Source organism: Condylura cristata, unplaced genomic scaffold, assembly GCF_000260355.1.
Source record: "Condylura cristata isolate star-nosed mole 26May11 unplaced genomic scaffold, ConCri1.0 scaffold00002, whole genome shotgun sequence".
In the NCBI taxonomy this organism is placed as follows: domain Eukaryota; kingdom Metazoa; phylum Chordata; class Mammalia; order Eulipotyphla; family Talpidae; genus Condylura; species Condylura cristata.
The window spans coordinates 65,964,552-65,976,886 of NW_004567103.1; positions in this window are offsets into that span (position 1 = coordinate 65,964,552).

Sequence of the window (12,335 nt, forward strand, 5' to 3'; positions counted from 1 at the left end):
AGGAGGGAAGAAAGACTAGGAATAGAAAGGCCTGTAAGAAGGTGGGCATAATATTCCAAGAAAGAGGTGTTTAGCTGCTAAGCTAAGGTGGGAATGCCAACATGGTGGACTTGAGCAATACTTGTGGAAGTAAAATTTTTGCATTCGCTAAGCAACTGTATATAGGAACTAAGAAAAAAGAGGACACAATGTCAGCCAAGAGCTTGGATTGGGAGGACAGGGTAGACAGTGGTCCCCTTCAGCATTCAGGAGAAGACAGAGGAAAGTGGAAAATGAGATGATGATGTTTCTGAACATACATATTTCTACCTGCCCAAGGAACTTCAGATGAAGAAGCCAGAAGTCATCCCATAGACATCTATAGTGTGTACAGTGACCAAAATGGGCTACTTTGTTGTCTTTTCTGCCACTATCAACACCAGAATAGAGCAGTAACTGCCTGGGTGTGGTTTTCTTAGAGAAGTATCCACCCACAGTTCTGTGGAGTTCCGCAGTTTGCTAACAGCTTCAATAGTGGCACATGTCACAGACGTGATGGTTGCTCCTGAAAAAGTAACCTAGAAGAAAAGTCACTATCTTATCACCCCCACCCCCACCCCCAATCCCTTAGCCTCCCAAGTCTCTATTTCTGAACTTTATTTCACCTCCAACAACTTCTTCATCATTTCTAATCTAGCTCCTGGCCTCCCGCTTGTAATTAAACAGATACTGATCTCAGGTGGAGAATGAGCACCAGAAACAGATGAATTCATAAGACAAAAATCTTGTCCTTATCCTCCTGTTTTCATGCAAATGTCCCCAGTAATTAAATCAGAGAAAGAAAATGTAGCAAAAACATATCAGCCAAATGGTTTCAAAATTTCAAAAGAAGCTGTAAATATGGTCCTTTTTAGAAGATCAGGTTCTAACTAGAGATGAGAAAGGGTAACAGTTGTTCTGATGAAGCAGTTTTTAAATTCTTGTCAGTGATTTGAAGAGAGATAACTGATGTATGTTGAAGAAGCTGGCAAGATTTTTAAATAGTTCGGACGCTACAGGGAGCATTTTTTTTCTCTTAAAGCAATGTACTCAGAAGTGTTGGCAAGATTTTATTTGAACGTAGCAGTGCTTATGTGAGGAAGTTATTTTGAATTACCCTAGTATAAATATGTATGACTTTATTTGTATTGAAAATTTCCTTTGCAAGTCAGTGACTGAGGGACTGTTATATCGCTATTGCTTAGTAAATGATTTAGGTATTTCATTTTGGAAATAAAATATTATACTCAGAATTCAAAAATAATACCAGAATCCTGTCGTGTGAACACAGGTGATCTTTGTACCTACACCAACACCTTTTTATTCTTATTTGCCATGGAGAGCAAATAGCATCTGTTGTCTTTGGTGTGTATGTGTGTGTGTGTGTGTGTGTATGTATACAGATATGTATATAGCATTCATTCAACAGATATGTATTTTTTACTACCTCTCATGGACCAAGTTCTATGGTAGACCTGGGCTTACAGCAATAGTATTGAACTGCCCTTCTTCATAACATAATTCAAATAAACATTCTGTCTTCTTGAGGCAATTTTCTGCATCACAGTAGAAATTTTAAATACTGGGGTTATAGCTTACTATTTAATAAAAGCTAAGCCTTTTGATGGCTGTGGACAAGGCTATCTTTGAAAGACAGTTTTCCTCTGAATAGAAAACAGCAAAAGAAAGGTAAGAAAAGGCAGTGAAGGTCCCTGAAAAAAAAAAAAAAAAGGTGAGGGCCTGAAGCAGAGCAAACAAGAGAAAGGGAGAACTGGAGAAGGCATTTTAAATAGGACTCACACTTTTTAAAATAGGACTACCTTTGGGCAAACAGTTACTGATGTACTTGAAAATAAAGCTGCTGGCAGGAAAATCATCTAGCCCATTGTCTGATGGAGCTTCTTCATTTGCTTAAAAAAGGGAAAACAAAACTTTGAATCTTCTCTGTTGTCTTTCCGTAGCTATAGTGTGGTGTTGGGAAGAGAGGGGTCATTTTTTCCCTAAAATACAACTGCATTCTTCCTTTCATAAGTAAACCATAGTTTACTACCCACCTTATCCTCTCCATAGATTTCTGTCCCTTTTCCAGAGAAATCTCATTAAATTTTGGTATATTTGCTTAAAAATAAAACATGAAAACACTCATCAGCATCACTTAAAGAGAAAGACACACACACACATGCAATTCTGCCATTTGCTTCCTCCTTTTTTTTAGGTCGTGTAAAACTAACACAGAAGAAAAGGGATGAAGCAGGTTGTATTAAGCAAAGTGATTGGATTACAACTTAATGAAAAAAAAAGAGGTTATAAATGTCTAAATGTTCATATTCCCTGTCTGTTCCCTTCACCTATGGTATTTCTTATCTCAAAGTGTTACACATATGAAATAGAAGATCGGTTTACAACACTTTAAAGCTTGTTACTGAATGGCAGATTGCACAAACAACTACAAAAGTTACTATATAATAGGCAGTATTCCAGGGAAGAGAAAAAGATCCATCAGGAATAGAATACTTTTGTTTGTCAAATAAATTACTATTTAAAGATCCTAATGAAGCAATGACTAAAACATTTCCAAGTAATGGTACTTTGCTTCAGTATCATCAAAAGCATCACTTTACCCCAAATTCAAAGTCCAGGGTGATTTCAAATTACATTTGGAAGCATAATTCACCAAACCATGAACAGTTCCCTGAACCACATAAGAATTCTCCCAATAGCAGCAAAGCTTCAATATAGATCATCCTCACAGAATGACAATGGCAAACTATTGTAAATGTTTCACTATAAATGCTAAATAAATGATAGTAGACAGTAATATCACTCAGGATTATCCTGATTTCTCTAAACTGAAATCCAAATATCAAGTACATAGACAAATTAGACTTTAAAAGAATGGAGATTTAATTCTCCCTTCTTGTGTTAAAAAGCCAAGCATTTTCTGTGAACTCTCAGCTGTGTTCTGTCCTTGGTCTAAAGGGTGCTAGCTATGTGCCAAGAACAATAGGTAAGCCAACTTCCTTCAACCCAGAAAAATTACCCCTTTGCCACAGGAGCCATACTTATGGTTCCACAATGGCTAAGGAAAAAGCTAATAGGAACAGATTTTTTTGCATGTGTAGCAAAGTTAGTTCCAGAGAAAGAGAAAGAAGCCTGGTTTGCACTGTAGCAGAACCATTGGAACAATATACTGCCTGTGTCCACAGCCCAGTCCTCCCCTGACACCCTCCTTTCTAGGGCATAGGGTAGAAGTCACATACACAATAGGGCATGCCAGGGTCTGCTGACACAACCCTACTCCCAAATTTGCAGGCAAGAGAATGAAGCAATGTCTGTGCTATATACATAGTCTTACTTTTTTTATTTTTTTAAGCAGACAGTTCGTTCTTTCGTTTGGAAGGTAGGAGGAAGATAATGCAGGCAAACTTTCTCAGTGCTATTCCATCCCTTCTATAGCCTCTCCAATTCTTTCAAGTTTCTGGAGTTTGGGTAAAGGACTTTCAACAGTGTTAAGATCCTTTTTCTTTTTACCTTGAACAACTGGGATTTTGGGTAATTCTTGACCACAGAAGCCAGCTGCAAGAGCTCGCCATCCGATCTATGCCAAGTCAAATAGGGAAATTTATGTGAAAATATTTTTTCCTACGATTATAGATGGAAATGTGAAACACATAATGAGTTATAAATTGCATTTCTTCTTCTCTAAAGTTAGTATCATAATGCTTATCTAAGCACCCCATCTTTTCTATTACAAATTGAGAAATTTTATATTTTTCCAGTTATCAGTAAGCATTAATTTCTGTATGACACAAAACCCGTTAAGTGGTTGCTAATAAAGTTGTAAAATAATTCAAGAAGTTAATAAGTAATAATAAAATAAGAGAAAATAATAAAGTCAGTATCAAATAAAATATTCTATATTTACTCTGGTATTCTATAATTTAACTACATAATATTTTTCAGGAAATTCTTGAGAAGGAATTCCTATTTATTGATATGCCCACCCTATACTAGACATTTTATAAGAATTATCAACATTTTTCACCACAACCAGCTTAAACCTAAGTACCTTTTGTTCATTTTAAAATGGGGTTCATGGTGGTTTAATACCTTGTCCTCAAAAGCAAAGTTGTACTCAAAAATAAAGGTGTCAGATCCAGTTTATCTAATTCTAAAACTGGTATATTTTCCCCTCTAATATGCAACCTTGAGGAGAATATAAAGAATCTGATGTCAAATACACTGATGTCCAAAAGGCACCCAGGTCCCTGTCAACAAGTGATTAAATAAATGTTATAATAGGCCCTCCCTGGTGGCGCAGCGGGCTAAAGCACAGCACTGAGAATCTAAAGCCGCTTCCACATGAGTTCGATTCCCGCCTGCCCCGGAGGAGACCACATGGCGTTGCAGACCTCTCCTGGCCCGCCCACTGCTCCCCTCAGCAGTGTACTTCGTTGATCTGCCTGTTCTGTTCCCCACTCTGTCTCTGGTGAAGCCTCTCACCGCCCCTGAGCCTCTGGCCTGTACCCCAGTTCTGTATGCACAAATAAATAAATCTTTAAAAATAAATAAATAAATGGTATAATAGATAAAATAGTTCCTAGGTATGTCTGTATTGTGGTCTCTCTTCATCACTAACCTGTCCTGTTCTTGAGTCTACCTCTGGGGCCACCATGAGCCAAGAACATGCCCATGAGAGATTTTCTTACTCAAGGGTTCTGGACAGAAGAGTGAACTAGCAGATACATTATATCTGAAAAACCAGAGGCAGCAAAGCCAGAGAAAGCATTCAACCTGAGCATTGGATCTGAGCCAATATTGTAACTGGAAAAATGAGCCTAAGTGTTAGGTCCAAAAGGCAAAATAAGCCATACATGGAAAATACAAGTTTTAACTGAATCATCCAGAAGTGATTGGAAATGAGTCCAATGCAGTGTGCAGAAGGGGCAGGGAGTGGGGTGCACACGTGGTTCCGAAGCATGGCTGTGGGGTATGAGATGACACTGGATAACATGTGTTACGACAGTTGACCACCAACATGGGCCTAGTACATTCAAAGCCCTGCAAATGACAGGACATTTGAATTCTAGGGAGAAGTGTTGATTCTCTGGATCACATCCAAACCACTAAGTCTAAAGAAGCAGGTTTTTTGCCCTTTCACTACTGTTATTTCATAGTCGTGATTATCATGGAGAGGGTCATTTTTGAGAATGAGGATTTTAGAATTAAATACCTAAACAACTCTAGGAGAAAAGAATGCATCAAATGGTGCAAAATGGGCACTAGAAGAATACCATGTTTCTAAGTGTGACATTTTAGCAGAATAAGGACTATTTACAGAATAACACAAAACAGCAGGGAGTTATTCCCAGGTGAGAGGACAATCTGTAGGTGCAATTTCTGGTCCCATTTCCCTATAAAAAGAAAAAAAAAGAAAGAAAGAAAAGGCACAAGTCAGCAGAGCCCCTGGGCTGATGTCCAAATGACCCTTTTGGTAGTACTAATCTGCAAGGAGAATGGAATGGACCCTTTGAGAAAGGAAACAATTAAGGGACATTTTAAGTATTTTTGAGACATCTTAAAGAAAATAACAACAAAAAGTCATCAGTACTGGGATTAAATATAGCAAGTTTTCCCCTCAAGCATTTGCATTGATTTTCCAGCTTTTGCATCAAAAAGAAAATCTGACCTTATGGATCAAGAGCTAGGGAATTTCATTTTCCATTTAATAAACTGCTTTTCTCCTCCACTATAGGTACTTGAAATTAGTGCAACCCCCAGGACAGCTAGAATTCCAAAAGGGAATGCTCACTTCATTATGAATGGTCTTACAGCAAATAGTGCTCTGACGGCAAAATTCCAGGTCTCAAAATTTGTAAGTTTGCCCTTTATTTCCCTCATAAGTATTACTCAAGGCTGCTTCTGAGTTTTTGTACATTTAACCCTTACACTCAAAGACTGTTTTTAAAAATTGCAAGAAGCTTAAAAGTTCAGACACTGGGACTAATATTTATAAGCAGATTATGATTATATCAAGTACAATAAATTAACTGCTGAACTAACAGAATAAAGAAATGCTATATTTTCACATCTGGAACTATGCATCCTTTGGAAACCAGTCATAATCCTGTGATGTTTTCCATTTTATTTCTTCATTAATGACACACACTCATCTCTCAATGGAGAAAGTATGCATAATGATAAAAGCTAAATAGTTGTTTTCAGCAGGAAAATAATCTATATTATTTTAAATTAAACTATATTATTTTAATTACTATTATTTTGATCTATATGTCCCATATTATTTTTTTCCGTCTGTCATTATAATAATAAAGCTACACTGTAGTAAAGTTTCATGTATTATTTCATTTAATTCTCAAAAAAAAACACTATGGAATGGGTAGTATTTGTGTATCCACATTGTAGATAAGGAAACAGAGTAAATTCCCTATAATCCTACAAATAATAGTCTGCATAGCTAGGATTCAAGATAGACACTTTGTATATGATACAGGGGTAGAAGAATATCAGGGCAATAATTAATGATTCTTATATAACTTTAAAGCCGACTATATATTAAAAAGTAAAAAAAAAATAAAATTATATTAAACACCAGGTCTGAATTATTTGTAAATAGCCTCAATTTTCCACATTTTGACCTGTATAATTAGACATAACCAAAAAGTTTAATGATCCAATACGTAACTAATTGGTACACATTTCTGCTTTTGGGAAGGAGAGTAACTTGTGTGAATATAGGGTATTATTCTTCCTAATTAGTTGTAGTTATGTCACATGTTTGTACCTGATTGATATATAAAAGGTTTACAAATTAAGAAGATTAAAGAATGTCTAGAATAAGTAGTAAAACTCAATAAACTTTTACCAGTGTTGATGAGAAATTTTACATTAAAATGTTTTTTTGTTTTGTCATTGTATGAGAATGATTTTTTTAAAGCACACACACACTTAAAACTAAGTATTAGATATGCAAATATATGTTCAGATCAGAGATACCAAAATTATTCAAATGATTAATTATTCATCATAAAATGTCAATTAATAATTATGAAGCATAAAAGGCATCTTTATTTCTTGGCCTAAAAAAAGGTTTAATATACATGTTCAACTGGCTTCTAACAAGTTTTTAAAATCCAACAAAGTAAACAAATTGTAAACAAGTGCAAACTCTGATTTTTTAATCGAATAACAAATATGCCCAAAATGAATGAAAGAGGTAGAAATAAGAAAAACACAGATACATAACCACATTCATAACCCCAGCAACCCTTTGTTTACTCACCTGTTAGGTAATGGGGTGACCTGGCCAGGGAAACAAGGCAACTGTCCAAGTTGTGAACTTGCTGAGCCCAAATAGGGGACACCAAGCTTCCCTCCTAATTGACCACTATTTGTTGGGGGTGAGTATGCTATTTATTACACTTTTCAAACAATCATTTAAAAAGAAGGCAGTGTAAGTTTCTTTAAATTGCTTTTGTAATTTCTCAAGTCTGTTAAACACTGCTAAAATATAACCATAAACGGGAGGTTTTTTTCGCGACGGCACCTTAATTCTTAAGCATGTCCCTTTACCAAGTGTTTGTTGTTGTTGTTCCGGGAAAAGTGTCTTTTTTTTTTTTTTTTTTGAGAAAGTCAGTTTGAGCTGATATGACAATTCAGAGTAAGAAGCTACTGTGATCATTGAGAAAATGATTTATAATTATGTTTAATATAGAAAAACTTTATTTTACTTTTCACTGACACCTGGTGAACTTGCTTTCTGATAACCCAGGGAGTTATTTTCGTCAGGGTTTCCCTGACCTGCTGGTAGACTAATTACATATTAAACATTGCGTTTTCAGACTTAAACGATCGTTCTAGATACAGAAAGAAGGCAGAAGAAAATCAGATGAAGAAGAGGGGATGACAAGAAACAAGACACTGCAAAAGGGAGATATCTGAAAGAAAGGAGAATGTAGGAAATGCAGTTGGGAAAGAATTTCAAGAAAATGAGAATAAAGGGCAGGGAGAGCTGAAAGGAGGGCAAAAGGGAGGGAGGGAAGCAAGGATTTGGGGTTTCTATTCCCTGGCGAGGCTGCTGGCGTCCGCCGCGCCCTCAACGCACAGCTTTCCAAGTTGAGGCGAAAGCTACCTCCTCAGGCCTGCGTCGCATCCAACTTATTCCAAGTTTTCTGGTGACTCCTACAGGGCCCCTTTCCGTCCCTCCTCCCCCCACCCCCCTCAGTGAGATTGACAGTCGCGTGGAGGAGGCTTTTCCAGGCAATGCCTTTCTCATGGAAATCAGCCCCCAGCATCACCTCCCAGCCGCGGCCGCTCCCGCTTCTGCTCGGAGCGCAGCTCGCGGACCCCGGGGACCGGAAACTGGGCGGCGGGCGCGGAGCGGGCGAGCTAGCCAGGTCAGCTGACCGGCGGCAGAGCGGGGGTCGCAGGGTTCCCGGCCAGGGACAGGTCTAGGGAATGGCGGGAGGGCGGGGGCAGACCCCCCCCACACACACACACACACGTGCTCCTCGGCCTGTGCGGCGGGGCCTTACCCTGAGATCAAATGGAGGAACCGAAGCTGGGGGTGTGGGGGACAGAGCGCGCCGCGAATTGGGGGCGACAAGCAGACCTGTTTTGCATCAATAAATTAAGACGCTCATTTGAGTCCTGAAGTTTGCTGGTTCCTGTCAGTGGAGACGTTGGCAAAAGCATTGAAGCCGAGATTCAGCCTTAACTTCAAAAAAATAAAGTAAAATAAAATAAATGAACCCCTCAGCTGGCCCCGCTATGCCCGGGCCAGGTGACGTGAGAGATTCCACAACCCGCGGATCTCACAGCAGGGATGTTAGGGACGGTCTGAGGTCCTCTGGTCCTGTTTTGATTTTGTTTGAAAGGGCTTCTCTGAGAGATGCTCCTGGGTGTTTTTTTTTTTTTTTTTGTATGTTGATTTTTTTTTTTTTAATAGACTTTCCCCTCCTATCCTAGGCTCAACTCCGAATGGATTGGATTGCGAGTCTGCACGTGAGAAAACCGTTTGGCTTAACTTGGACCTTTGCCTCTCCCCACCCCCCCTCCACACACACCCAATCCAGGGTCCCCCTTATCACCCTTTGCTCACGACTCCCAAAGAAGTTGCCCACCTCCTGGTAACAACACGGAGTCGAAATGATTCCTCTATATGAAATACCAATTCCGTTTCAAAACGAGAATAGGTTCTTTTTATTTCCTTCACTTGGTACAAAATAAACAAATTTGCTTTGAAAAAAATCATTAACTGTAGCCAATTTCGAATTCCTTCTACAGTCTGCGTGTTCAAGGGCAGAAACATTGTATTTCTTCGGGTATCTGGGCCGGCAAGTGGAGCTGGGGGGCAGGGAAAAGGAGGGAAACGCCGTGAAAGTTGAGGAAATTGACAGACTGAGAGGTGAATGGGCCGACAGGCATCAGGTCGTGGCTGGAGGGAATTGGAAAACAAAAGTGCATCTTCTCACCCAGTCTGGATAGAGGGAATCCTGAGGGACACTGTCTTTACTCAAAGAAACCCTAAAGAATTATTTTTTCTCCCTCCACTGTCGATTACAATATTATTTCACATTTGCATGTATCTGTTGTTTTAATCCCCTTTCTCTGCGTTAATCTCGAAATGGATTATTAATGGAGAAGACAGACTGGGAAGGAGAGATTCATTTGCAGGACTCGCTTTGCTTGTGAGGAGCCGAAAGCCAGCAATCCCTAATCCTCTCTCGACTTTTCTGTGTCCTGCGATCCTGCATCTCACTGATCCCACGATCCCATTGTCCCCCCGACCTAGCCTCCGGACTCGGAGTTTTCGGAACAAATGCATATTCTCGCTTCCTCAGACCCCACTACCTCTGCGTTGGTGGGAACTCTCACGGTCAGATGGGGAGGGGAGTACCAGGGGCGTGCCAGGCCGAGGGAGGGGTGACGGGGGAGGGGGGTCATCCTACTTGAGCGCTCACCCCTCCCGGGGGGGCCCTTCTCGTGTCATCATCCAAATATCCACCTTGATCAGAACCTAGAAGATTTTTTTTTAGCCCCAAATCAAACACTTGCATGTCAGTACTCCCAGAGCTAAGTGTTGGGGCTGCCTCCTGCCACTTGAACAATTACTGAGCCCAGAGTAATCAGATGATTAGCTGTTTTTAATGGAAATACTTAAGAGTCTTTTTTTAAAGTCAGATCCTGAGTAACCTGACATTAATATACATAATAAAGACAAGTGATTTGTTAGCTGTTCGATTGAATCCCTTGACCTGAGATTTTGCCTATGAGTGTGTCTGGCTGTAAGCTTCCAGTAGTTATTTGGGTTTCTGGAGTGGGGTGTTACCTGAAATAGATCCGTGTAATGGGCTTCTTCTTTGGGAATGGAAGAGAGGATATTGAAAACCTCAAGGGAAGCAGGACACCAATCTTTTCAAATAAAAAGTGGGGAGTGGGAAGAGGAAGAAATAAAGGATATTATTTCTTTAATTCTGAGAAATAAATCAGAAGAGAAAGTTGATAAGTCTTAAGTGTATTTGGTATAGATAGGTATTAAAAGAAATGTAAAACATGAGAAATGTGCCTTACCCACGTTGGAGATCTTTAATTTTCTTTTTATTATTAATTTTTAGACTGACAATCTTGAATGTTCCTCTTCTATAGGTACTTTATTCTGTAATGAGGTGGGGACGGAGATTAATTTATCCAGCTATTCTCACTGTAATAAATACTTAGGTTAGAAAAGAGGTGAGTCTGTAACGAACTGTGAAAATTGACTTTCTTGTATCCTAAAGTAAGAAATGACTGTGGCCATGCTGGGTGGCTATTACCACCCCCCTCCCAACATAAAAAATACAAAGATGCGACTCTGGGAGTGTGGATGTGGCAACCCATGTGGTGGCTTTCCCCTCCTCTGAGTGCAACTGCCAGTGACTCTTGCTTTCAAAGTCTTGCTTTAGGCACACATTCAAAGCACAGTTCAAAGCAGTTTATCTTAATATAAGTAAAAGTCTTGTATTGGATCAGGGTATTATTTGTTTCAGATTTCATCAGACTGAAAATAGGGGACTGTAATATATTAACAACATTAAAGCAGAAAAATTGGCATAAGGCTGTTCTTTAGTCTTCTTCACACCTCCACATTTACCTTTGCAAGGGAATCCAAAGGTTGTGGAGACTAGAAGTTTTTTTACACTCTAAGGTTTTCAAGCACTTTCACTGTTAAAAAAAAAAAAAAAAAGCTTCCAGTTCTTTAAGAAATAGAGCCTGAACCATTGGAGGCTAAGAGATTTCTTCCTTTTCCGATAAATGCCTGTGCTCAGCATCCTCAAATTTGGCTGTCTTTATTTACTTCTATATTAGTTCCAATTATGTGCAGTGTAAACCAGCTTTTTGATTAACAAAACAGCAGAGCATTGGTTAAGAACACTTAAACTTCAAAAAAAATTCCCCTGGGAAGTGGGCTCTGAATTGGTTAATAATGTGCAGTACTTGCTAAATTGCTGACTTCCAGATGTGGAAAATATCTTTCTTGTTTAGGACCTATGTAACCTGATTGGATTACGACAGAAGCGTCACGTTGGAAGCTTTTGAGTGATTATTTAATTAACCATACAGTAGAAAGCTGTATTCTCCAGGAAATCCCTTTCATATTTACATAACCAATCCCTTCAGAGCAAAGGTGGAGTCTTTTCTTTTTAATTTTACTTTAATTGCTATATCAAAATATATATATATATTCCAAAACTTAGACCCCATGCCGTTTAATATCATGCTCTTCCTCCCCTGCTAAGTTCCTCTATGGCCTTTCTCCTTTTTCTTTTGCCTCCCTGCGTACACTCCCTCACTTTGTAGTGAGTTCTCGGTGAGATGTAGAGAGATTCAGAGATCGGTCAACCCAGAGCTCTATGTTAATTTACTTAGAGACCCTTTTATAAAATGCCAAACTACTTTTTAGTATTGGGACCCAATCCAGAAATTCATCGCACACACACCCTAAGATGCAGTTCACATGCAACTTTTTTTTTTTTTTTTTTTAGGCTCTGGCATCTAAAAAGTAAAAAAAAAAAAAAAAAAAAATGAGAGAAAGGGCAAAGAATTTAGTTCCAGAAGCCGTGCTGAGAAATCCACACAACTTAATGTGCATCTCAAATCTGGTCATTAGAGTATCTGTATAAGAAGGGACGATCTGGACTGAGGACTCGAGATCTTTCCCTTTAACTTTCGCCCCTTAGAGTTCTCCAGTTCTGTGAATGGTGTGCACCGTTTTCCGCCCTGTACTCTGTAGGATTTAGTGATGAGGATAATGATGC